Source organism: Mus caroli, unplaced genomic scaffold (assembly GCF_978045245.1).
Source record: "Mus caroli unplaced genomic scaffold, Mus_caroli_1 scaffold_4, whole genome shotgun sequence".
NCBI classification, from domain to species: domain Eukaryota; kingdom Metazoa; phylum Chordata; class Mammalia; order Rodentia; family Muridae; genus Mus; species Mus caroli.
Genome location: NW_028227259.1, coordinates 79,394,721 through 79,422,649, shown reverse-complemented (window position 1 = coordinate 79,422,649; position 27,929 = coordinate 79,394,721). Strand labels below are relative to the sequence as shown.

Here is a 27,929-nt window from a genome sequence, read left to right as displayed (position 1 = left end):
AATCTCACCTGCTTTGAAAGATGTAAATTTGTCCCACCTTGATTGATGGACACAATCTCACCCACAAGACATACTAGGTGAGTGCAGAAAAGTTCCCCTGGCTGAACGAGGTATGTAGAGCTAAGGCAAAATGTACACAGAGGAAGCCCAAACATCTCATCACTTCAGGCCACTGCCTGCGTGAGAAGACATGGAGGAGTTGTTGCAGGTTCCCATCTAATTAAAGATGACTCTTCTACCATTATGTCACTGCAGCCTTCCCTCCCAAAGCTGCAGGTTTCCAACAAATGTCCTCAAGCAAATGTCAGTACTTCATCAGTGCCAGATTTACCATGTTCAAGTCTATCTATACATACATACATATGTATCTGTATATATATGTATGTACATATATACATATCACATATTTAAATATATATCATTCATGTATATATCATCTTCACATATATAATATTCATTCATATCACTCTAGAGGGTCTCACTATGAAGCCCTGGCTGTCCTGGGACTCATTAGTTATATAGATCAGGCTATCCTTGAACTCACATAGATCTGCCTGTCTCTGCCTCTCAAGTGCTGGTTTTGCCACCACACCTGGTTTTATTTAGGTATTTAGGTAATTCTTATTTATTTATATCTGCACAATCGGGCTGCATTTTAAAATCAGGGTTAGAGTTTATACCTTAACTCTTAGCACCAAGCCTGGGGTAGTATTTTCTAATTCAACACAATATTTTGGGAAAACCCCAAATTTCACTTTCCGAGAACTAGGAAGTTGTGGTTGACCCTGATTAATAGTGTGTGTGTGTGTGTGTGTGTGTGTGTGTGTGTGTGTGTGTGTGTGTGTGAGATTTTTCAAGTCAGGGCCTCACACTGTAACCTTCTGCTTGAACCTCCTAAGCAATGCTGAGACTCATGAACCATGAGATTCAGTGGGAGGCTTTTACTCACTGCTGTGAATTTGTTTTAGCAACACGTATCAATTTAGAACAACTCTATGCTTAATATAATCTCATTAAATGCCTTGTGCTTACCCAGGTCTGAGCAAGGACCTCCTTGACCACAATGGCAACTGTTTCTGCTTTTTGCCTTGCTTATCCCTCAAACCCAGGAGTTTTAATATTTCTAGTATTTTTCGTTGGCATGTCAGAGTGCCCTATTACATATGCCTCACCATTCATGAGGGAAATCAAATAGTTAGAAATAGCAACAGAGGCAGCGAAAATTTTCAACGTGAAGCCTCAGTGTTTGGATACATCTCTCCCCCGTCGTGTGAGGTGCGTAGGTAGCGGCTTCTCTCACTGCCAGTCTGTGCCATTCGAGTTTCAGAGGGTGTGAGCCAATGCAGGCTCCACCGTGAACTGAGACCAACTGTGGAAGAGCTGACTGCCATTGCTACACAGGGGTGGGGCACACACATGTTATGATACACAAGGGCAGAACACATGGATGTCATGGTACACAGGGCACATAAATGTCACGTGGAACACAAGTGGGGGACGCACGAATGTCACGGTGCACAAGGCCAGAACATGAGAATGCCATGCTGCTCTGCGCAGTGCACACGAAACACTTGTAGGATCCAAGTTTTAGGTCCAGCTCGGATAAGACAAGTCGTTGGATAAGACAGAGTCTGCAGGGAGGGGCTTCTAGACATCACACACCCCAATTATGTCACGTACGTCTGGCTGGAGACTGGGGGTTCATTTTGTGCTTTCTGTTTTGGTTCTGTTTTTCTTTTCACCGAGTCTGAGAGTAGAGCAGGAACTACATTTTATTTACCTTCTATTAGCAACAAGGAGAAATCTTTACTTCAAGTTGAAGAGACAGCGGAAAGGAGCCTGCCAGTCTTGGGATCTAGAGAGAGCCTAGACCCTCTCCTACTTTGTAGTCTCTGAGGACTTTAGTTCCTCCTGCAAATGTTTTCCGGATGTTCAAGGAGGTAGTTCAGTGCTGCCATGTGGGTGCTGGGATACTCTGGTAGAGTAGACAGTGCTTTGAACTGCTGAGCCATCTCTCCAGCCCCTAGAACTTGTTTCTTTAGAAAGCTAAGTGAGTTAGATTATGTCCCGCTACCCACACTTGTAACTTCATACAATATCCATTATTTTCATTATGCTTTCTCTCCCTCTGCTTTGTCGATAGACTATGCTGGCTTTGTAACCATTGTGCGTCTTCAGCAAAATAAGTGACCTTTGGCACCTGGGAGAGGCAAGAGCGGAATCTGCAAACTGGCAGAGAGACTGACTCATTTAATATCACTTCTCTGTGTTGGTATCCAGGACCTTACTCTAGGAAGGAAAAAAAAATGCTGATTTTCAAGAAGGGAGTCACAGTCGAAGAACTCGACTGTCTGTCCCTGTCATCCTGCTACTGCCCTTGAGCCTGACGCACTGAGGCTACCAATAGCTAATGTGTGACCTTCAAAATCTGGGCAAATATGCAGGCCTGCTGTGATGGTTAACAACCTTCAACGTCAACTTGACGGGATTTAGAGTTGACTGGGAAGCACACATCTGTGCCTATGGTAGTATTCCCAAAAGGGCTAGAAGGAGACCCATCCTGAATATGGGTAGCACTGCCCATATACACATACAGGGTGGCATCCTATGCTGAAGGAAAAAAAAAAGGAGAAAGCAAACTCTGTACCAGTCATCATTTCTGTCTGCTTCCTGCCTGCATCTGCAGCATGGTCAGCTGCCTCTCACGCCTGCTCTAACCACTCCTAACCATGATGGACTGTGCCTTCCAACTAGGACACAATAAACCCCCTCTATATATTACATTGATTTTGTAAGGAATTTTGCCACCTAAATGATAAAAGAAACTAAGATACCTGCTTTCCAACATACAGTAAGACAGCAGGACTTGTAGTAACCACTTAGGGCTCCGTTTAGCCATTAGGGGCAAAGTCTGATGGGCCATAAACATTCTTGTGTTTATGGTCCAACGATAAAGAGGTGGCTTTAGTCACTGCTAGTTCTGTTTCAGGATATTCAAGTTGTGCAACCCCCACCTCTGCTTGCCTGCTTTTCTTACTGTCTTGCATATTCAGGAATATGCACTCTGCCTGGGCTTTTGGTCTCCTACAGGTCCTATGGTTTCCCATCTTGTTCAGCAGACTCAGCCCACGGATGTAGAGTACAAGTCAGAGCTACCTTTGCAAGAGTCCTGTTTGCCAGCGTAATCAGGGCAGATCTGGGTGAGCGCCCGTCCACGTGTGTTTCCTGCCGCCAGCTGTACAGTGCCCTGACTCAGCACTGCCACACTTCAGGAATTTCAGAGCCAGCTAACCTTCAACACCTTAGGAGGGTGTCTTGCAGCTTTCCCAAAGCCACAAAGCACTCGAGATTCTGGTCTTTCTCGAGAGATAACTAACTGGAGCCTTGTTGGGGGTAGGGAGGGAATTCCCACGAGCAGCCGATGAGCTGTGGGAAAGTCCCGAGATGGTCACCAAGGAGGTGGTTGTGTGTGTGTGTGTGTGTGTGTGTGTGTGTGTGTGTGTGTGTGTGTTAGGGTAAGCTGAGAGTATGTGAAGCCCAGGGAAGAGGGGTAGACTTTTAGACTAAAGTGAACTGAGGAGACTTGGCAATCTATCTAATGGGTTATGACCAACATTCTCTTTAAAATAAGTAGAAGAGATGAAAATGGAATGCAAAGTAGGGGGGAAATTACTTCATGATACTTTGGTTTTTATTTCACATGTGTGTGTACACAGCTACGAACACAACAGACACACACACACACTCAGCGATGTATTTCCTGCTAGGATAAATTAAAATGTATTTGTAAAACATTATGAAAAATGGCCATTCAGCTCGTTAAGACACCAGGGTCAGAAAACATCCATCCACACAAACTGTCACCTTAGCGACAGCCACGCTTCTAAATGAAGATGAGAAGGCACTGCGAACAGAAACGGGCTGAGAGCCACTGGAGTGATTAAATGGGACGTCTGGTGCCACCCAGACCAGAGCTGGCACTCACCTCTGGCTTTGAGCATCTTGTTTAATTAAGGACTCAAAGCTCCCATTTCTTAATCACAGAAAGAAGAAAGCTTTCTTAAACCTGGGTCTGAGTGGCTGCTTAGCTTGGCTGGGGCTTGACTCGAAAACTTCTGATTAGGAGTGTAACATTAAGAAAGCACCGTGTTACTTTTTATGCACGATTTACCGACACCATAAAATTCCCGTCTGGGTTGGTTTGTCTGCGTGTGAACATGCTGGAGATGGAGCCTAGAGTCGCGCACATACCAGGCAAGCACTGTACCCCTGCTGTACTCGTAACCCGTGGTATTTCTTTTTGCATACTTTTCTTTTTTTTTTTTTTTTTTTTTTTTTTTTTTTTTTATTAGACATTTTGAAGGCAATAGTACACTCTTTATTTAGTTTCCTTTTGGAATGGATCATTTCTATCTCCATGAATTGTTGCACAACATCATATTCTTCTGGCTTTCACACCTGACTTCATCATATAATATTTGAGGGTGAACAAGTAAAAGTTTAATGAAAATATTTCTTCATTATCATATATTCAGTTACTGCCAGCTTAATAATTGACATTATCTAAGATTTGAACATTGCATGAAGGTTCTCAAAAGTTTTCAGATTCATAATATTTCTCTAGTGTGGAGCACTAACTGTTGAAAAGAATATTACCCGTGTGAAACATATGCCACATTTCCCCAGGAGAACTATTCAAATGATGATGTCCGGGAGTTGGGAGAGTCAAGGAAACTGCTAGTATACTTTTTCCTATGCTTAAGAAACACAGCCGATTTGTGGTGAGATGTCAGGCAGGAGGAGAGCCTAGGTTTCTCAGTTCTGAGCCCCATATCCAGCCACCAGGCCACTCAGGCCCTCGTGCTGGAAGACTCAGACTGGGGAGAGATCCTCTAGTCATCTCTACCAGTTTTTCAGAGTTCTTCGTCTAGATCAACATCTCAAGTATTTATGTAGCATCTGGTTCTTAGGAGAGAGGTGGAAGGAGACAATTCTAGAACTGTTCAGTGGAAACCCTGTTTTATGTTCTTGCACACATCATGTGGGACTTTTTAGAACTTGTTGACCTCTAGCTGCCCAGCATGAAAGTAAGACTGGATTAGGGAGCCTTTAGACCAGTGGATCTCACCCTGTGGGTGGCCACCCCTATGGGGGTTGAATGATCCTTTCACGGGGGGTCACCTAAGACCACTGGAAGACATATTTACATTATGATTCGTAACAGTAGCAAAGTTATAGTTATGAAGTAGCAATGAAAACATCTTTATGGTTGGGGTCTCACCACAATGGGAGAACAGTAGGTAAAGGGTCGCAGCATTAGGAAGGCTGAGAACCATTGCTTTTTTCAGACTTTTACATTCACGGTAGATTCCCAGCGGTATTTCAAAGATACATCATTATAAAATGAAGAGGGCTATCTGGGGAGCAAGTGGTATTCTCTTCATAAAAATTAACACAGGTAAACTACCAACCTCTGTCCGCATGCTGCTTAAAGGTTTACATTATTCCTGCTAATTTTCCACATCACAGGCTGGAAATACAAGCTAAGTGAGGCGAGCTGGTTTGCTTGGCACTGTCCAAGACAGTCAGAAGCAAGACAAGGTTCAGACCAGGCTTCCTGATCCAGAAACCCTGCTCCACTACCCTCTGCGTAGTCCAAGGTATATCTCAGACAGGCCACCAGCCTCAAAACTCAACCCCTAGACACAGGTGAGCTCTGGGGGATGGGACCTGCCTTGGAGTCTACAGTTTTTCACTTCCTAGCTGTAAGACTTGGGGGCAAGTGCCATCCTATCTTTAGTTTCTGTCCTCTTGTCTTAAAAAAAAAAAAAAATTGGGACTAAGGACTTGTAAAGATTAAGTTCGACGCCACATTTCAATTATTTATCACAATGCGCAACAGACAGAAAGTCTCTCCAAACTATTAACTACTCAAGTGCTAGGGTGAAGACACAATTAAATCAATAAGTGGTTTTGTTTTGACCTCTGTGTGACAGTTCTCAATTGTTATAAAGAAGGAGCGGAGGAAGCAGAGATGGAAGTGTGCAGAACACACGAAGGCGAAGGGAAGGAGGAACCAGGAGGAATGTCAGCAAGTGTGCAATGCAGAGAAACGTTAAGGAGACCAAATTATTTTTAGAGCAATGCAGACATAAATTGTTCTCTTAACGCTATTTTACCATGGCTCTGGGACGTATCAGATCTCACCAGCGTGTTGAAAGGGTTTTGGGCTGAAAAGAGTAATGTCAACTCTCCCTAGACTCTGTCCACCATTCTTGGCAAGCTCATGAGCTGGTGACATCTGGGTGTGTCATATGCAGAAGTGACGGGCACTTACATAGAATAAAAGGATGGATTCAAGGACTGCAAGATAAGGGATTTTCCCTTTCTCCTGGATAGCTAGAGCCAACTCTACCCTAGTAGGCACTGAATACAGAGGTGTGGTACAAAGGCCGTATGGTGAAGGACAGATCCACGTGTTCAGAGGCATTCTCCTGCCTACAGTGACCCAGGAGGCCCGTTCAAAGGCCAGGAATCTGGTAGCCTTTGCAAGGTAACAGCCAAGCTTAGGTTCCTTATGTTTAGTGATGTTTAGCATGTCTTATGCACTAAGACTTGGAACTGCACATTTAAAAAGGTTTCTTTTTATCTTACATGCGTGAATGTTTTGCCTGCGTGTCTATCTGTGCCCCACGTGCACGTAGCGCCCACAGAGGCCAGAAGACAGCACCAGATCCCCTGGAACTGGAGCTATAGAGGGCTGTGAGCTGCCAAGTGGGTGCTGAGAACCAAGCCTGCAGGGGTCCCCTGCAAGAACAAGTCCTCTTAACCACAGAGCCACATCCCTCCATTTACATCTCACATCTTACCATTTAAAAAATAATAATAAATGAGAGCTGGCGAGATGGCCCAGTGGGTAAGAGCACTAACTAATGTCCTGAGTTCAAATCCCAGCTGTGGGGAGCGGATGTGGCGGTAGTCCCAAGATGGAGCCCGGGACTGCAGCCAAGTCTTATGACATGCACCTGACTTCCTCATACACCCGAAAATAAGCCACGTCCATCGTGAGAGCTGCGCAGGCGCACCATGATGCAAGATCAGGCCATTTGACAAAGGCCAATGAACTGAGATTACACGGACTGGGCTGATGGGGCGTGGTTGAGGGGTTATATAAGGGATTGTGATTGGGGGCTAAAGGAAGATTCCTGCTTGCATGTTGAAAGGTTCCTGAATAAACTGATTTGAGAAGAATACTGTGTTGTCGCTCTTTTCTGCTGGTCGGAGATAGAAGCGACACCCAACAACCACCTGTAATGAGATCTGACGTCCTCTTCAGGCGAGTCTGAGGACAGCAACAGTGTACTTATTTATAATAAATCTTTGGGCTGTAGCAAGCAGGCACTGAGCGAGCGGGGCCAACTGGAGTGAGCAGAGGTTCTAAATACAATTCCCAACAATCACATGAAGGCTCACAACCATCTGTATAGCTACAGTGTACTCATATACATACAATAAATAAATAACTCTTTTAAAAAAGGATATGACAGCCAGAGCTATATAGAGAAACTGTCTCAAAAACTCTAATTAATTGCTGGAATGTTCGGTTCAGTGAAAGGCACTTGGCCAGCAATCACAGGCTCCGGTTCCATCCCCAGCACTGCATAAATCCCTGCCTTGCTGGAGCCATGTGTACACCTTGGTTGGTGGTTTAGTCCCTGGGAGCTCTGGGAGCTCTGGCTGGTTGAGGCAGAAGGAATATGGGGAAGAGTGCTGTGAAATGCTCTCTTCTGGACACGAGGCCATGGCACTAATCAAACTGCAGCTATGGAGCTGTGGTTATTCACAGAAGAACACACCAACAAGATCAGCCAACATTCTACCAGGCGGCAGCATCTGGACTCAGATATATATATATATATATATATATATATATATATATAGAGAGAGAGAGAGAGAGAGAGAGAGATAGAGAGAAACAAAACAAAGATAGTGAGACACACAGAGAGAGACAGAGATAGGGACAGAGGCGGGACATGAAGAGGGAGGGGGGTGTTGAGGTTGCCTGGGGAAGTAGGAGGGAGGGTTCAAGATACACTGCTCACATGCATGAAACTGTCACATGCATGAATAAATAAAGGATGGCCTACTAAAAATAACACTACCCACACCTGCTATAACTCTTAGTTTATGAGACAGAGAGCAGGCCCTGAGCAGTAAGGTCATGGGCCACACTTCTCACACGGCTCCCATGGAGGACAATGGCCACACAGCATGAAGCTTGGATTACATGGTGTACTGGCTATTTTTGTGTCAACTTGACACAGCTGGAGTTATCACAGAGAAAGGAGCTTCAGTTGAGGAAATGCCTCCATGAGATCCAACTGTAAGGCATTTTCTCAATTAGTGATCAAGGGGGAAAGGCCCCTTGTGGGTGGGACCATCCCTGGGCTGGTAGTCTTGGGTTCTATAAGAGAGTAGGCTGAGCAAGCCAGGGGAGGCAAGCCAGTAAAGAACATCCCTCCATGGCCTCTGCATCAGCTCCTGCTTTCTGACCTGCTTGAGTTCCAGTCCTGACTTCCTTTGGTGATGAACAGCAGTATGGAAGTGTAAGCCGAATAAACCCTTTCTTCCCCAACTTGCTTCTTGGTCATGATGTTTGTACAGGAATAGAAACCCTGACTAAGACACATGGTATGTCCTTGTCCTACCATTACGCAACCCTTCCCTTCCTCAGGTTATTAAAACACAGATGTGTGTGCAGGACATAAGAGGGTCCACTCTAAAGCACCCTGTTGCTTTCAACACAACAAAACAAACCATGCCACAGTAGAGGACACACCCTTGTAGAAAACCTTATAGAGCAATGGAACTGGAAGCCAAAGTCACAAGATGGCATCTTAGTCTTCCCCCTGCTTTCCGGTTTCAGAGAGCAATCGCAGAGAGCCTTCTCTTCACGTTCTGCACACTTACCTCCTGTAGTGACTTAAGCTTAACATTTCCTGGTCAGGATGCCAAATTCTTCTATGTGATCGGCTACCTAAGCCACTGGCACCGACTGGCAGATGGTGGGTGTACGCATGGCTCACGTGAGCCCAGAAGATGTTTTATGTTATTATCAAACTTCTACAGAGGAGTGTGACCTCAAGGCTAGGCACAGGCACCGTTGGGTTGACTTTTGACTTGGTTCCAATTCCAGTAAGGAGAAAACAGCCCCTGGAATATCCAGCCCAGAATTCTGCCCCTGGCAGTTGCTCTGAGGGGCGCTGTACAAGCAGTGTAACTGACTCCATGTTCTGGGGGAGGGGTGCCTTCCAGAAGTTGTATGCTGGCTGAGTGCCTTCACATTCACTTCAGGCCGAAGGGACCGTGTCCCTTTCTTAAACTTAGACCAATGAGAATGAAAGAATGGGAAACTGTTTGGATACGTGGACATCTGCAGGGTTTAGCTTCAGAGATAGGAACATGGCATCTCAAGGAAGTTTCCCTTCCACTCTGGAGAGCAGAATGCCAGCTCTCAATGAGTGATGGGGCAGACGATCACAGCCCTAGGGAGACACAAACCAAGGTTCCTGACTCTCCTCTCCATCAGTAGCCACCTAGGTCAAGGCCAAATGGTGCTCCCTGGCCTAACAGATTACGGCACAGGATACCCCAGAGCCTATATTTTTGCCTGAATTTTCTTGAAGCAAATAAAGCAATTATACGTAAGCTAGAAAAATAAAGGTGCCCATGACCCCTAGTGCCAATTGCTTGTTAAATCCACCAAGTCGTTAGAAGTGTCTCTTAAAGCAGTAAGTGGCTTCGAGTTAGAGAGAGGTTATAGGGCCAGCGGTGGCATTAGGCATTCTGCGCCTGTACCTGACTTCAGGAAACAGGCCCAGCCAAGACAGTGACTCATCCTGCCTGTCAGAGTTACAATAGGAGCTTGATCTGCAGTGGTGGGGCAAGCCAGACAGTGCTTCTTAAAAAACAGTTCTGCCCTAGTAACTGTGAAAGATTAACTGAAGTCAGTGCAGGAAACAGACAGCCCCAGTTACCATTTTATACACTGAAGAGAGGTGACTAAAATACAACGGGAAGAGCCACGAGCTTTGGTCCAGAAGATCCACAAACACTGTATTAGGGGCCAGGCATGTTGTATAATGAAATCTATCATAAACATAAGACTCAGGGCGACTTTTCATGGACTTAGAGATCACTCTGCATAGACTTCCTAAAGAAGTCATAAAAATTCCCAGCCAAGAAAATCCAGCAGTAACGGGTAGACAGTCCTCTCACTTAAATCCACTTTTGCTCACTCAGCAATTATTTACTGCCTTTTCATAGTAAGGAAAATGTTCCAAAGAGGATGAAGATGGCCGAGGACCAGAGAGGCGGTGACTGCTCTGTGAGAACGGGACTATTATCTCCAGATGAAGAAAGCTGTCTGGTTGAAAGGCAATGAATTAAGTGGTCTTGAAGAATGGATTAAAATATGGGATATTCAGAAGCTGGGAAAAATGTCTCTGGGTGGTGAACACAGGAAACAGAGATGAGGAAAGGCAGGGAGGGAGTCAGGAAGCAGCAAAGACTGCTTACGGCAGGAGAACTCAGGGCTGGACTCCAGTATGACAGAATAGCACTTCAGACTCCATTTACAGAAGGCTGTAACATGGATGTGAGGGATTGTTGAGCAGACAGTGGGTTTGGACGTTGTCAGGACAGACAGCACAGCCACAGCTGGGGGCCTTGGAAGTATCACATTAAGTATAGTCCAGTAGGTGTCTTAGTCAGGGTTTCTACTCCTGCACAAACATCATGACCAGGAAGCAAGTTGGGGAGGAAAGGGTTTATTCAGCTTACACTTTCCACATTGTTGTTCATCACCAAAGGATGCAGGACTGGAACTCAAGCAAGTCAGGAAGCAGGAGCTGATGCAGAGGCCATGGAGGGATGTTCTTTACTGGCTTGCTCAGTCTGCTCTCTTATAGAACCCAAGACTACCAGCCCAGGGATGGCACCACCACAATAGGCCCTCCCCGCTTGATCACTAATTGAGAAAATGTCTTACAGATGGATCTCATGGAGGCATTTCCTCACCTGAAGCTCCTTTCTCTGTGATAACTCCAGCCTGTGTCAAGTTGACACAAAACCAGCCAGTACCAGCTTTCTTGAACATGAGCAGCCTTCAGGACATGGCACGAGAAGCCACCCAGACTCTCTAGAAATCCAGGAATCATTACTGGGCCTACAGCAGAGCTACCAGCTTGTGAACACTACGCTCAATTTTGGAGAAGCATCAATGTATCAACATTGAAGGGAGCAAGGCTACCTTCTCCTTCATTCTCTGTTCTCTGGCTTTAAAAATGGTCTAAAGTTCCCATAATTCATCATCTCTGACCTGGATCCTGAGCCTCCAGGATGACCTTATCTTCCCAGTAAGACAATTTGGCGTGCTGGGTGTGGTGGCACACACCTTTAATCCCAGCACTTGGGAGGCAGAGACAGGCAAATTTCTGAGTTTGAGGCCAGCCTAGTCTACAGAGTGAGTTCCAGGACAGACTGGGAAACACAGAAAAACCCTGTCTCGAAAAATCAAGGAAAAAAAAAAAAGACAACTTGGCTTGTAGGCTAGCAAAAAATAAAACAAAGCACGCCGGGCGTTGGTGGCGCACGCCTTTAATCCCAGCACTCGGGAGGCAGAGGCAGGCGGATTTCTGAGTTCGAGGCCAGCCTGGTCTACAGAGTGAGTTCCAGGACAGCCAGGGCTACACAGAGAAACCCTGTCTCGAAAAACCAAAAAAAAAAAAAAAAAAAAACAAAGCTCTGGGAAGATTTATGACCAACTTAAATATACTTAAAGAACAGGTAAAAGTCAAATGTGTCCTCAAAGGATTACAATTATTCCTATTCATCTAATTAGAATAATTCTGAATTAATATTCAGAAATACTGTACTAGTGAATTTCTACATCTCACAAATCCTTATTATACAAACTATTCTTTGTGACTCCCTTCGCCGTTGTTCATCTTTCTAAATGTTAGGATTACAGGAATATTCATTTTTCTTCCTTTCCCCCCACTGTTGACCCATCTTTTTCATCTAACTTTCTGTGTTTCTTTTAAGCCTCCTATTGAATGATCTGCTCCTTAAATGATTAATTTCTCAGAGCCCTCCTTTATTCCCTGCAGGAATAGTACCCTGCTCCTTATTCATGTATTCAGGATATTCTCCCCATGTCTTGGAGGATTTCGCTCCGTGCTCTTTGAAGTCTTCTTCTGCTCTCTGCATTGCAATCCCTTTGAGCTCCTTTGCTGTTTCTCTCTGTCTCCAGCCTCCTATGCTGGACGCTTTCATCAACAGCCTCACAATGCTTGGTGGTCATTCATATTTCATAGCGAGTCACTAAGAACCTGGTTTTACGCTAGCACACGGTACGGCTTGGTAGACTTCATCAGAGAGCATTTGGGTGAAAAGCCAAGAATCATTAAAAAATATTTTTTAAAAAGATTTATTTTTTTATGTATATGAGTAGCTGTTTTCAGACACACTAGAAGAGGGCATCGGATCGCATTGTGGGTGGTTGTGAGCCACCATGTAGTTGCTGGGAATTGAACTCAGGACTTCTGGAAGAGCAGTCAGTGCTCTTGACTACTGAGCCATCTCTCCAGCCCTAATTTTTTTTTTTTTTTTAATTAATAAGAATTTTAAAGACAGGTTCTCTATGTAGCCCAGCCTAGTCGCAAACTCACTGTTTCGCTATGCAGCTCAAGCAGGCCTTCAATTTGCAATCTTCCTGAGCATCCCAAGTGCTAGGACTCCAGGTACAACCACACCAAACCCGCCTCTGCCTCACACTTCATATTTGTTAGTTTACAAGCTGAGTTGCTACAACAAACAGACGGAGAAACACAGTGACTCAAACTAGTCAGCTCTATTTCTATTTTAACGTCACTCGTAAGTTGGTGAACATCGCAGGGCAGTTAGACCCGGAAGTTCCTTCATCCTTAGCAAGTATTCCTTCCTTTCTCGTCCTTCCTCCTTCCCTCACTCTCTCCTTTCCTTTCTCTTATCCCTCTCTTCTTTCCTTCTCTTCTCCCTTGTATATGATCGTGCTTGTGTGTGTGTGTATGTGTGTGTGTGTGTGTCTGTGTTGTGGGGATAGGTGAGTGTTCTTGGCTTGAACTCAGGAACTCATGCTTGCAGACTGGGCACTTCACTCCCCCAGCCCCTGTTTTGATTTGGTACTATGGATTTATGCTGGTTGGTTTATATGAACGTGACCCAATCTTAGACATATCTGGGAGGAGGAAATGATTAGGAATTGAGAGAATGCTTCCGTAAGACTGGCCTGGAAACTCTAACCAAGACAGGATGGAACCCAGAGTAGCGACAGGGCCCGGTTACTTCCACTCTGTTGCTCGAGGATCCTAAGGTGTTGTCCTTGTCCCTGAGGTTGAAGTGCCTCTTCAGCACCAACGCATGCAGCCATTGAAGAGAGGGAAGATACAAGGACAGCACGTTCCTTCTGAAAAAGCATAGTAGGTCTGGACTCTGCTCTCTGGGAGCAGGGTAGGCGTCTGGAAAAGAGAGTCTCTATCTAGGCAACTGTGCTCTTTGCCAGATGTGAGGGAATTTGAGAAGTCAAAAAAGAATAAAGGGAGACTAGACATGGGAGAGCTTTGGAGCCTTCCCTAAAGTTGGCATTTTCAAATGTCAGCATCCCCAGGTTTCCCAGGTTTTTGATGGCGATCTCCCACCGTTTTACCCCGCTTGCTAGGGTATTGGTAGTCACTATGCTGGGTACTCTTTCATCTACCCTGAGTCTCATTAGGGCTGCTTATCCTCAGCCTCCTGTGTCTGAGTCTCAATCTGGTTGCCCTCTGACTCTGTTTCTCCGGAGAACAGGCTTCACAGTTCACATGGTACAGAGTCTGGTTAGCCACCTGGGTGAAATGGGGCTGAAAAATGGGCCCAACTGCACTTTGGACGGAACCCCCCAAATGCCCATCCACAGCCTCCCACCCAACCTGGGCGCCTGTGTTTCTTGTGCTCCCATTCCTGGGGATTTTTTTAGAGGTTCTTGGGGTGCTGTAAAAACTAGGCATGACTCTTGTGCTCAGGCACACTTCCTTGGATAGTTTTTAACCCATAGATTCTAGTTGAGAGTGGCACACATCTCCTGGGCTCACTTAAGATTCTGTCCCTGCTCTCTATTGTTTAGAAGAGCCTAAGGCAGAGGGAAAAAGTGAACACAGCTTTGCTGCATTAGGTCCAGAACGGGAAGTTCAAGATCTGTATTCGATGCTCTCACGGGAGAAAAATCTCAAGCCACAAATATCCATTTGCTTAAAATAAGGATGGTTTTATTTCCATTCATCCTGTAGATGTACACCCCTGATCTCCACAAAGTAACCACTAATTGCATTTCATCCGAAGTGGTCCTTTAAAAAGCTTATTGGCAATGATACCCAAGCTCACAATTGTGAAGCCAACCCCCACAACCACTTACTAAATGTATATTAAATTACTTCACTTCCTTTCGAAGGACCTTCACACGTCATTCTAACTGTGAGGCAGATAGTTTCAACGTATTGCTGTCTTTATTTATGGTTTAAAATAAAGAAATCTAGAGAGAGCCTTCTAATATAAAAATTTTGCTAAAGAATTTAATATAAGGTACCTCTTTATCCCAAAAGACAAACTGTCTTGTTTAGGAACAAAACTTGCATTGCATATTGACATGAAAAAAGACTGGATTCCTTCCCATTTCCTACTTTCTGCTCGTGTTAGGTTGTGCACACCACCACAGTTTGGATCTGAAATGTCTCCCTCATGTTAAATGGCTGCACCCACACTGGGCACTCCTGGTAGGCTATGCCTTCTGGAAAGCCTTTCACACTGTTGAAGACATGCCCTTGAAGAGACTGTGAGACCCAGTCTGTCTCTCTTTCATTTCCTGACTATGACAAGAAGAGTTTTGTTCCACAACACACGATAGCCACAATGTGACCCCACAGGGTCAAAGTAACAAGGCCAACTGACCATGGACAGAACATCCTAAAACTGTGAGCCAAAATACACCTGTGCTCTTTATCAGTTACTGCCAGCATTTACATAAAAATGGAAAGTTGACTAACATGCACAGAACATTCTCTAGCTTCTTCCGTGCCCAGCTCCTGCTTGTCTGTCTATAGACCATCTCAGCTGTTGTCTCATACAAGAAACCTTTCTTGACGGTCCCCCGGCACACTTTCAAAGGCTGATTCTGCCACTGCCCCTGTGTATGTCCATAACACCTGGGTCTACTCTAACTGCATTCACTAGGTGTAATCGTTGCTTATTTGCCAGTCTCCATCACTATACCATGTGCTCCTGGAGGGCAAGGTCCACATCTTGTCTTGACATCCTAACGCCTCAAAGTACAAGGCACGAAAGCCCTACCAGTAGCAGCCACACCAGAGAGAAGAGCCAAGAAGGAGTCTATATGCACTGTCTTAGGGTTTGACTGCTGTGAACAGACACCATGACCAAAGCAAGTCTTATAAGGACAACATTTAATTGGGGCTGGCTTACAGGTTAGAGGTTCAGTTCATTATCATCAAGGTGGGAGCATGGCAGCATCTAGGCAGGCATGGTGCAGGAGGAGCTGAGAGTTCTACATCTTCATCTGAAGGCTGCTAGTTGAAGACTGACTTCCAGGCAGCTAGGACTAGGATATTAAACCACACACCGACAGTGACACACCTACTCCAACAAGGCCACACCTACTCCAACAGGGCCACACCTTCTAACAGTGCCACTCTCTGGCATAACAGGCACCATGGACCACAGCTTGCTGCCCTTTGTATTAAGTCAACCAGATACACGGGGTGGGAGGAGGGTGGAACATGGCCACTGCTGGGATGAGGGGTTAGACTTAGCTTGAACCTCTAACTAACAATGAGTTCTTCAGTGCTTTCGGCAGTGAAGATGGATCCTTCACTGCTTCATATAACAGCTTCAAGGACACCTGCTGGAATGAGATATCCTTGTCTAGGACCATAGTAACCATGCAAATGGACTTAGCCATAACTGCACTGACAAAACGCCCAGGCACAGAAACATGTTTCAGGGATGTAGTGAAGCAGACAGAAGGAGGAGAAGACACACCCAACAACATTTTGTTACACTTTAAGGATTAGGCATGAGGCTGTGTAGAGAAGGTGCCCCTCCCTGAGCCTTGCTTAAAACTCTGACTGGCCTCCTAGGACAAAGAGGAGCGCAAAACCGAGATGAAGGTCGTGAGTTTATTCCTTCATGTTTTCTATCTTGGGGTACCTGCCTCCACTACCCTCAATCTCTGTCAAATGCTGCCCTCCTTCTCTCAGCCATCATATGCTACAGTGGCTCTCTGGCATGTCCCACTCAGGGTCCTTTCTGTGGCCTGATCAGATGTCCTTTATAAGTCATGATTTACCATGAAGCAATCTCCTACTCCTACTCCTAGGAAGTATCTACATATTTAGTACATGGACACTTTACCTTTTAACTCTGTATTCTCGGAGCCTATATATATATGTATATGTATATATATATATATATATATATATATATATATATATAATCATAATACATGAACAATTTAAAAAAAAAATATATATATATATATATATTTGATCATAATACATGAACAATTTAAAAAATAATAAAATTAACTGTCCTGAAATCTCCTGGCTTTTGGGGAAGGCCTGTAGTAAGTTCACAAGTTTAGAAATTCATGGTTTTCATCTGATGTACTTCACATGGGATCATGTAGGCAAAACACATGCCCATGTGTGAAGGTTTTGATTTTGCTTTGAGTCAGGGTTTAACCATGTAGTCTTGGCTGGCCTGGCACTCACTATGTAGCCCAGTGGTTCTCAACCTTCCTAGCTGCAGCCCGTTCACAGTTATACTTTAAGACAGTTTTGAGGTATTTGTAAGATAACACCTTTAACTGTAGGCTGGTGTTCTTAACACACCATGGGACTGGGATCAGCAGGGGGATGTCGCAGGCTGTTTTGAAGATTAGTTTTCAAAGGTCGAAGGCTGTTTTTAAATTGCCCTAAAGACTTTCCTTTACAGGCAATCTTTTTTTATTTTTTAATTTTTTTAGATTTATTTTATGTATATGAGTCCAATGTTGGTGTCCCTGTTTTTAGTCATACCAGAAGAGGGCATAGGATCCCAATGCAGATGATTGTGAGCCACCATGTGGTTGCTAGGAATTGAACTCAGGACTTCTGGAAGAGCAGCCAGTGCTCTTAACTTCTAACCCATCTCTCCAGCCCCCAGGTTGATTTTTTTTTTAACCTGACAACATTCATCTTGTTTCTACATTTATATGCTTTTTTTTTTTTTTTTTTTTTTTGCACTGCTTCAATGCATTTAGAAACCAGATAAGTCATTGCTCATTTCAGCTAAATTGGGGATGAGGGGTGTCGTTGGGTCATTTCCTCCTTGTTCTCCGATGAAAACGGAGCCAGTGGTAACATTTTACAGTAGAGATCCATTTGCACTTCTATAAGTCGAGCACGATGACATCTGTGTCACACGGGCCCATGGGATGGTAGCTATTCATCGCACTGCCTGGTACATCATGGGTTTTGGAATATCTTCACAGAGCTTGCATTCGTTTAATGAAATATGGATCTAGGCTGAAGATGTTTCTTTCTCTTTCTTTCTTTCTTTCTTTCTTTCTTTCTTTCTTTTTTTTTTTTTAGTTCACACAAAGCAACTTTTCTTATAATTTCTCAGGAGATCACAGCATTGAAAATAAAGAATTTTTTAAAAACCAGTAGGAACTCTAAGATCTCTCTGCAAAGGAGAAGACTGTGGATGCATTTCTGGTTTCTCTCCTCCCCGCTCCAACCCCACTCAACTCCATGTTGTAACGGAACCCCACCTCTTCACCGTGTCATCCTTCCTCTGCCCCTCAGAAGGACGGGAAGACAAAATGAGCCAAGCTGCAAATCCAAAGGCAACTCCTCCCTTTACCTCTGAGACTACAGTGGTTGTCAACCTGTGGGTAGCGGCTCCTTCAGGGGGTCACACTTCTCTTTCATGGGGGTCGTACACTGGATATCCTACACATCAGCTATCTACATTATGATCCGTAACAATAGCAAAATTGCAGCTAGGACGTAGTAGTGAAAATCACTTTATGGTTGGAGGTCACCACACCACAAGGAACCTTATTAACGGGTCTCGATGTTAGGAATGCTGAGAACCACTGTGTTAGAGCATCAGGTTAGAAATGTGACTGTGTATGAACAAAAGCCTTCCCAAGGAGGAATCAACTTAAGATGCCCCAAATATGGCATCTTGGCATGTGAGAAAACAGCCAGGAGGAGCAGTCATGCCTGCCTGCTCCTCGACCTTCTCCCCTGAAGCAAGGCCTTCCTTTGAGAGGTGCACTTCCTTCGGCCAGAGGAGATGAGTCTGCTTAGCACTGAAGGACCAGAGACTGGGAGAAACATTGCCAAGTTCTTTCCATTTACCAAGAGATCACCCTTTCTTCAATCATGTCCCCCATGCCTGTCCTCTTCCTCCTCACCAAACTACACAGACACCACCAGTCCTGTGCCTTTGGGTCTTCCATCTCCTTATGAAGGCTCTCATCCTGCCAAAGCCTTCTGTTGGATTTATATGCAAATCTATGTGTTGTTATAGGCTCCTCAGCTACAAACTAAAAGAAGGCCCAGAGAAGAAAGTTCTCTTCCTCCACAACACAGACAATAATGGCCCATCTCTCCACACCTGGTACAAAATGCAGTACAAGAGGAATTAAAGATTGATTTGTAGTGTGAAAACTAAATCCCTTAAACTCCTTTTTAAATCGTCTTTGTGATCCATCAGCACCCTCGTCTCGTTTTTCCCTGCTCTGGAATCCACTTCATAATTAATCACCTTTAGTCCTTTCTTCCCAGTTCTAAAACCCAAGGGGACTTTCACCGAGGTAGGTCAGGTAAGGCCCACAATCTTGATGATCAGTTCAGCTGCCCCGCCCTAAGCAGCCTCAAAGTCTCTTCTGGCAATGAGCCAAGACAGCTTCCATTCAGTTTTTCAAACACGCCTTTCTTTGGGCCTTTACCTCAGCCTTGCAACTCTTCCCTTTGTCTCCCGCCTGGATGCCTTCCAATTACCAGAGAGATGAAATATTGGTTCCTACATTAAATTTAAACAGTCACTGCATAGGAGGCATTTTTTGTTTTGTTTTTGTCCTTTGTATTTGCAAACCAGGCTTTCTCTGATAACACTGCTGGCTGTCCGGGAAACTCGATGTGTAGATCAGGCTGGCCTTAAACTCAGAGATCCCCCAGCCTCTGCCTCCCCCTGCCTCTGCCTCCGGAGTGCAGGGATTAAAGGCGTGCCCCACCACGCCCAACTAGTTGTTGCTTTCTTTTACCTCGTGCTTCTCTTTCACATTACTGACTACGACCAACCCTATTTATCTCAGCGACTGTTTAATATCTATATTAGTGAAAGAAATGCGTTATAAAGAGCAGAGCTCACTGTAGATACCACTGTTGTGGTTTGGAGAGAGTCCCTCCCAATCTCCAAAGAGGATCCATGCTTTGAAATCTTGGTCCCCAGCTGGTGGCTGGTTGTTGAGAAGTAGTTGGGTCCCGAGGGCACTCACTTCAATAAGTTATTCTGTTGAAGAAGTCACCGAATGGGTTCTTAGGAGGTGGGGCCTAGTGAGAGACAGATTACTAAGGGCATGCTTCTAGAGTGTCCTTGGGACTTCCTGGTAACCACGAGGCAAGCAGCATCACTCCCCCATACCCTTCCAAAAGGAGTCACAGCCATTTCAGATTTCTTCTGAATCCCCACCAGCACACGTCTCTTGCTGATGAACGTGATCTAAGTGGTACATACTTTCTATATATTTAGGACAGAGACATCCGTCACATGATGTCGGTTCCTTTTCTGTTTCCCTCCTACCATCTCTTCTTAGGCCATTTTTTATAGCACAAAAGTTTTAAATTATGCCTGGTTAAATCTATTGTTTTTTTTTCCCCTCTCCCTTTATGGTTGTTTAGACTTTAGCTTTAAAAGTTAGATGTGCTGTCAATCATTGGCCATCGTTTGTGGGTGTGGTTGGAACCTGGGCACAGGGCACATGACCTTCAATGAGTACCTTGGAGTCAGTGTCCAAGGAGACCGTGTACTTGTGTGATCTAGACAGTCAATTTGTCTGATGCCTTCACCCAGAGGGATCAATTTCATTTCTCAACGAGCCGAGCCTTCCTGATGGAGATGTGAGCAGGAACTAAATGAGCCGGCAGCATCACAGAGTCTGCCCATCCCATCCCATCCTTGTTGCTCCTAGGAAACAAGTAAGCCAGACAGCGACCTTTCCATACATCTCATAAAGTAAAATGTAACCCTGAGAGCAACCTTCCCACACATCGCATAATGTGAAAGTTTCAAAGTTCTATACAGCTTTACTTTTCTAAGCAGAATCCATAAATGGTTTATGAAAACGAATGCAGCTTAAACGTCTTATCATTCTCTGATGAAAGCGTCGGCTTACTAAATGCCCGCTGTTTATTGCTTTATGGCACTCAGTCAGATATTAGGAAAAGATGCTTTTATAATGTTTTCCCCTCCCCCCACCGTGTCTGTTGCAGGAAGAAATCTATTTTTAACTGTATGAAAACAGGATGAGACATTTCACTCCTTTTAAATCCACAGATTGCAGTCCACTATATCACGACACAGGAATCCTAATGACTTACTGGAATCCTGCCCCAGATCACAAAATCAGTCTGCTCTATGATTCAGAGCAGAAGGCAAAGCAAAGGGCACATCCTGCCTGGGAGACCAGGGAGGGCCAAGATTCTAACTGCTAGCTGTGTATTTCCAATGCTAATCTTCCATCTACATTCTATCTCTCTGCTGAAACCCTTCCACTTGATCTCACACCATGCATAATTATGTTACAAGAGAGGGATCAATATCTCCACCATTTTCCAATTTAGATATAGTCAGCACTTGTTCTGACTTTTCCTACTCACTACCGAATCTTATTTATACTTTTATCATTCCTCTCTAAGCTACTACCCCCACACCTTTCTTCTTCTTCTTCTTCTTCTTCTTCTTCTTCTTCTTCTTCTTCTTCTTCTTCTTCTTCTTCTTCTTCTTCTTCTTCTTCTTCTTCTTCCTCTTCCTCTTTTCTTCCTCTTCTTCTCCCCTTTCCTCTCCCCCTCCTCCTCTCCCCTCTCTCCGTCCATTTGAGCCAGACATGGTCTCACTTAAACAACTCTGATTGGCCTGGAACTATCTATGAGGACCAGACTGAACTTGAACGTTCAGAGACCCACCTGCCTTCCGATGGCCTTCTGAGTTCTGAGATTTCATGTGCCACCAAGGCTGGCCATATTTCCCCCTTTTTGCAATAATTTTCTAATTGTACCAGAGTTTAAGGACTGATGGATTCAGAACATACTGTGGACATATGTTCATGGTAGCTTTATTGATAATTGTAAGAACAACACATACAAGACTGACTAGGCACCACCCCTCCAGTGACTGATGGCTTCTGAGAGAGGGAGAAAGAGTCTCTAGAAACCAGCCCTCTGATAGTCAGTCAGCCAGTTCCAAATTGACAGCCCTAAACATGCGTACCAAAGGGCAACAGTAAATGAGTTCAGAAGGAATATATATATATATATATATATATATATATATATATAATATGTTATATATGTATATTTATACTACTATACATACAAAAGTACAAATGTGCACATGTAATATGCATATAAGTCATAATTATAGAGGAAGGGGTTATGAACTTGAGAGGGAGACAGACAAGGCACATGAGGAGTTGGAGGTAGGAGGGAGGGGAGGAAATAATTTAAATACTCATGTAAAACTTATGAGAACTTAGATACTACAGTATTCGTGTGGCCTGACAGAACAAACACATACATTGGACTCAGCAAAAATTAAAGGCCCTCTTCAAAAGGCTCAGGGGGGCTCAGGAGATGGCTCAGTTAGTAAAGTGCTTGCAGCACATGGCTGAGGACCCGGGTTTCATCTCCCAGAGCCCACATAACAAAAGCAGCAAGCACATCTGTAATCCTGGTGCTGTGAAGGCAAAGCCAGCAGGGGCTCTCAAGTTCCCTGCCTAGCCAGCCTAGACAAATCGCTGAGCTCCGGGGTCAGTGAAAGATGCTGTTTCAAAAAAAAACAGTGAAGAATAATTGAGGGCGACACTTGTTGATCACAGACCTCAACACATGTGTGCACACCTGCATACATACATGTGCGCACATATGAACGTGTATGTACACACACACATACACACACACAGAGTCAATGGTAAGAGAATGAAATGATAAATCATAAACTAGGAGGACACATTTCCAGTTCCCAATTAATTTGTAGCCCAAATATATTTCAAAGCCCTACATTCAAAAAATAAGAAAATAGATAACCCAAGAAAAATGGGGAAAGATTTGAGCAAACACATCATTAAGGTGCACAGACAAATAAATAAAAGACTCTACGTACTGGGCGTGACAGAGATGTGGAGGAGGGGTAATTCATACACTGTTTTGAGAATGCCACTTTGGAAAACACTCTGGTTGTTACTTAAAAAGCTAAACATACATCTGTCCTACCACACAATCCAGCCATCTCACTCCTAGGTATTAACTCAAGAGAAATGAAAACACACCCAACAGAAATGACTCGAAGGAGAAGGTGGCAACAGCTTCGAAAGGAAAACAATCCTAACGTCCCTCAATAAGTTCACAGACCAGCATGTCCTTATTAATAGAACTCTCCATGGCGAGAAAAAGAACTGAACTATTTAAGGGACTAATATCCAATATATATAAAGAACTCAAGAAGGTGGACTCCAGAAAGTCAAATAACCCCATTAAAAATGGGGCTCAGAACTGAACAAAGAATTCTCACCTGAGGAATACCGAATGGCAGAGAAACACCTGAAAAAATGTTCAACATCCTTAATCATCAGGGAAATGCAAATCAAAACAACCCTGAGATTCCACCTCACACCAGTCAGAATGGCTAAGATCAAAAATTCAGGTGACAGCAGATGCTGGCGAGGATGTGGAGAAAGAGGAACACTCCTCCATTGTTGGTGGGATTGCAAGCTTGTACAACCACTCTGGAAATCAGTCTGGCGGTTCCTCAGAAAATTGGACATGGTACTACTGGAGGATCCAGCAATACCTCTCCTGGGCATATATCCAGAAGATGTCCCAACCGGTAAAAAGGACACATGCTCCACTATGTTCATAGCAGCCCTATTTATAATAGCCAGAAGCTGGAAAGAACCCAGATGTCCCTCAACAGAGGAATGGATACAGAAATTATGGTACATTTACACAATGGAGTACTACTCAGCTATTAAAAAGAATGAATTTATGAAATTCCTAGCCAAATGGATGGACCTGGAGGGCATCATCTTCAGTGAAGTAACACAATCACAAAAGAACTCACACAATATGTATTCACTGATAAGTGGATATTAGCCCAAAACTTAGGATACCCAAGATATAAGATACAATTTGCTAAACGCATGAAACTCAAGAAGAATGAAGACCAAAGTGTGGACACTGTGCACCTTCTTAGAATTGGGAACAAAACACCCAGGGAAGGAGTTACAGAGACAAAGTTCGTAGCTGTGATGAAAGGATGGACCATTTAGAGACTGCTGTATCCAGGGATCCATCTCATAATCAGCTTCTAAACGCTGACACCATTGCATACACTAGCAATATTTTGCTGAAAGGACCCAAATATAGCTGTCTCTTGTGAGATGATGCCGGGGCCTAGCAAACACAGGAGTGGATGTTCACAGTCAGCTATTGGATGTATCACAGGGCTCCCAATGGAGAAGCTAGAGAAAGTACCCAAGGAGCTAAAGCGATCTGCAACCCTATGTTGGAACAACATGATGTACTAACCAGAACCCCGGAGCTCTTGTCTCTAGCGGCATATGTATGGAAAGATGGCCTAGTCGGCCATCAATGGAAAGAGAGGCCCATTGGACTTGCAAACTTTATATGCCCCAATATAGGGGAATGCCAGGGCCAAAAGAATGGGAATGGGTGGGTAGGGAAGTGGGGGGCGCTATGGGGGACTTTTGGGATAGCATTGGAAATGTAATTGAGGAAAATATGTAATAAAAATATTAAAAATTAAAAAAAAAAGAACTGAACTATTGTATATGCAGACACATTGGTTGCTCTGAGGTACTCAAAATAATGCATCAGTTAAAGAAGATGCATACAAGAGAGAATGGCTGATTGGTCCAGACTTAGATGATTTCTTCATATATAATTCTAGAAAACAGAAGGCCATCTTTAGTGGCGGGCAGAATGTTAGAGGTTGCCCAAGGTGAGGCACGCTGGAGGAATGAGGAGGAGGGTTACCTATCCTTGCTGTTGGGCAGTGGGCTCGGTTTCCATCTCCTCTCCACGCTTCTAACCTATTACAACTCCCTATTTAACTTGGCTGCATGGGTACCTTCTGCAGGGACCACTCATGCATTCACTCAGTACACAAAATAGAACCTTTTATATTTGCATCCATTTTACAAACAAGCATTTTGATCCATCAGTATCTGTTGAGTACCTGCTATCGGCTGTGCGTTGTGCTGCATGTTGGCCATGGATCATTGGGTGATATTCAGTGGCCCGGTCCTGTGGCACTCAGGAAAATATCCATGCTGCCATGTTAAATAAGGAGCCAGAACATCAATCAATCAACCAATCAATCAATCTGTCCTGGTGCAACTGTGTCTGTGGATTTATACCCATATAAAAGACACTCCTTGACTGATGTGAGCTATTTCCTTAAAGATTTATCAGCAGTTGAGAATAACTCAAGCTGAAAGCACATTTGATAGCTAAATACCCATAGCTGAGCCAGGTCCTGCCTAAAAGTGTTCAGATCGCTTACCTTAGCCTACGGATTTATAGTAAAGTACTGGATACTTCACATGATTAGATGAAAAAGAAAGAAAGAATGAGAAAGAAGCAAGCTGTGTATGGAAACTCTGCAATATGAAACAAAGAAATACATGAGCCAGAAATGAGGGAACCAACGTGGTTCCACTTCTGGAATATGCAAGGTTAAAAGATCTTGATAGAAAAGGACATGGAAAAGAAACCAGAAGTTTAAGAGTCATTGTCTCTGGGATCAGCTAGCAAATTGCCTTCCTTTTCTGCTTTTCTCCATTTTCTAGGCCTATTGGCCAAGTTAAATTTCTCATCCATCTTTTCTATGAATGCCCAAGACACAGTGTTGATGGGAGCTCTGGGGTCCACACACCAATGCTTACTGCGTGACCCACGCGGGGTGCTGCGTCACACATCCTAGTGACCGTCACATATGCTCTGGTGTTGGCGGTAAGGCCTCACACTCCCAGCAGTCAGAATGGAAAGAGCTGTGTCTTGCTCCTGCAGTTTCCTTACTTTCAGATGGCAACGGTGCATGGAAACCTAAGGTATGTGAGAGGCCAAGCTTAGCCCTCTGGGACAGATCCTCAGAGGCAAGACTCCTTCAGAATCACTGAAAGAGTCGGAAGGCTGGGCATGGCGGTGCACACCTTTCATCACCACCACCATCACCGTCATCATTATCATGATCATCACCATCACATGCACACATCTCTCTCTCACACACAAAGAAAAGAAACCCTGTTGAAGTTGGGTATTGTGTTCCATACCTACTACCCCAGGCCTTGCCATAACTTCAAGGCTAACCTCAGCTACAGAGTGAGATGTCTCAATAAACCTGAAAAAAAGAAGGTCGTGGTTTGAAAGTCACTCATTATGTAGAAAAAGAAGCTGTGGAAGGGCTGTGAGGCGAGAGCATGCAGAGTCAAAGCTTCCAATCATGGCTTGATCTTTTCCAACACTCCGAGGCTGCCTTTCAAACGGGCTTTTCAAATGGCTCTCCGAATACACAGGCACTGTCTTGTGCCCCTGGGTCCCCACACAGGCCTGAGATGCTCAGTACATCCTGTCACAGGGTAACTGGTACACACCTGTAATTTGCCTGGAAAAGGCCAGATTCCCACCCAGTCGCATACAGAAAAAGCCACCCATGCTCCTTATGGAGGAAGCTAAGGGCCATTTCCATCTCCATACTCAAGCCTCCTTAGCTGGAGTCAAGGGGCAGAAAGAAGAGAAGTGAAAACTGGCAGGGTGGGGTGGGGGAGATGGCTCAATGATTAAAAGCATCGACTGCTCTTCCAGAGGTCCTGAGTTCAATTCCCAGCAACCACATGGTGGCTTACAACCATCTGTGATGGGATCCAATGCCCTCTTCTGGTATGTCTGAAGACAGTTACAGTGTACTCATATATATATAAAATAAATAATTTGAAAAAAAAAAGACATGTGAATAACCAAAGCTATTTAGGATTACAATAATGAACTTAAAATATAAAGCTGGAAGAAACCCTGCATTGAAAGTACCTACCCAGTGTATTTAATGTGGTGGACAGATGCGGGGCAAAGTGGACTGTTTTAAACCTTAAAGGAAAGATAAAAGATGTGAGGAAATATTAAGCAGTAGATCCGTGTAATGCAGACAAACACGAGGGAGTTTTTTGGTTTTTGTTTTTGTTTTTAATTGCTAACTCATCACTTTTTGCTCAAAGTTGCATTTCCTGTCATGGTAAAGACACTGAAGGCTGAGGGGTGAAGTGAGGCCTCTAGGGGAACTCAGAGCTATCACCTTATCTCTGGTTGAGTCTATAAAAAGTTCATTTTTCCTAAACTCACAAAGCTCTCTGCAGTTCTTACTGATGTTCATAATGTGATTATGAGATGGCACTTGTGTCAGTTAATGTCCACCCCGCTGTTCATACAAGGTAGCTTTGCTGTAGGTTTTCATTGTGTCTGAGGTACTCTCAACTGGCGGACCACTTACTGCATGAACTGAGAAGGAGGCATTCTCTCAGTCACGCGGCTCTCAGTCACATGAGGGCTACTACAGGAAAACACCTTGGGGCTGAGTGATGTCTGAACAATGCAAACATGGTTCTTACAGGGGCAGAGACTGCCTCACGTGTCCTACCTAACACGTAATTGTGTTGACTGAGGTTTGCACTTCCCAGTTCAAGATTGAGGTGCCAGCAAAACTGGTGTCTTTGTGGGCATGGCAGTGCACACCTTTCATCACCACCACCATCACCATCATCATTATCATGATCATCATCATCACATGTACACCTCTCTCTCTCTCACACATAAAGAAAAGAAACCCTGTTGAAGTTGGGCATTGTGTTCCATACCTATTACCCTTCTTCACAGATGGGCCTTCGCCCGGTCATAAAGAAATAAACTCTGTTCCTCACAAGAAGACAAAGGACAAAGGGTCCCAGAGAGTTTCCGTCACACCCTTTGTAGCAGCGGGGTTTCCACTCAAGAGCATGGAAACTTCCTGACCTAGTCCCCTCCAATGGGCTCTGCCTTGAACCCCAAAGTTCACAGCTTATGAAGCAAACACAGAGAATGAGTCTGAGACAAGCAGCCTTGGCTGGTCTATCCCAGACACCTTGCTTTGTTCACACCTCTGAGCAGTCCCCCATCACTACCGCTGAACTATCAAGGTCACCTCCCATCTCCGAGGAGAACTTTAGCCATGACTTTCAATCATGTTTCATCTCTCCTCTTGTTTTACCCTCAGTGCATCTCCATGACATGCACTTCGTCGTTTGACAGAAAAGGAAACTTCAGCATGGAGGTGTTGAAGATTGGCTTCACATCTCATGGTTAATAAGTAGCAGGGATCAAAGAGAAGCCTTGAACTTGGGGGTTTTAGCCTTCTATGACACACATAGACCCAAATGTCTCCCATTGTCCTCGGGATCATTTACTGCCTCAGGATGGGCTCTCTATCCTCCATCCTTCAGAGTTTGTCTGGCTTCTCAA

General features: G+C 44.4%; 1 protein-coding gene across 8 annotated transcripts in view; it reads right to left on the bottom strand.

The window, feature by feature from the left end:
• Positions 1–27,929, bottom strand: part of Cracd (capping protein inhibiting regulator of actin dynamics) — a 221,457-nt gene that overhangs the window by 56,321 nt on the left and 137,207 nt on the right. Inside the window, exon 1 of one of the 8 annotated variants that reach the window (XM_021162941.2) lies at positions 8,971–9,174. The exons of the other annotated variants lie outside the window; for them this stretch is intronic. The gene's annotated coding sequence lies outside the window, so the exon portion shown is untranslated. Of the gene's footprint in view, positions 1–8,970; positions 9,175–27,929 lie in introns of those variants that run through there. 8 annotated transcript variants of the gene reach the window in all.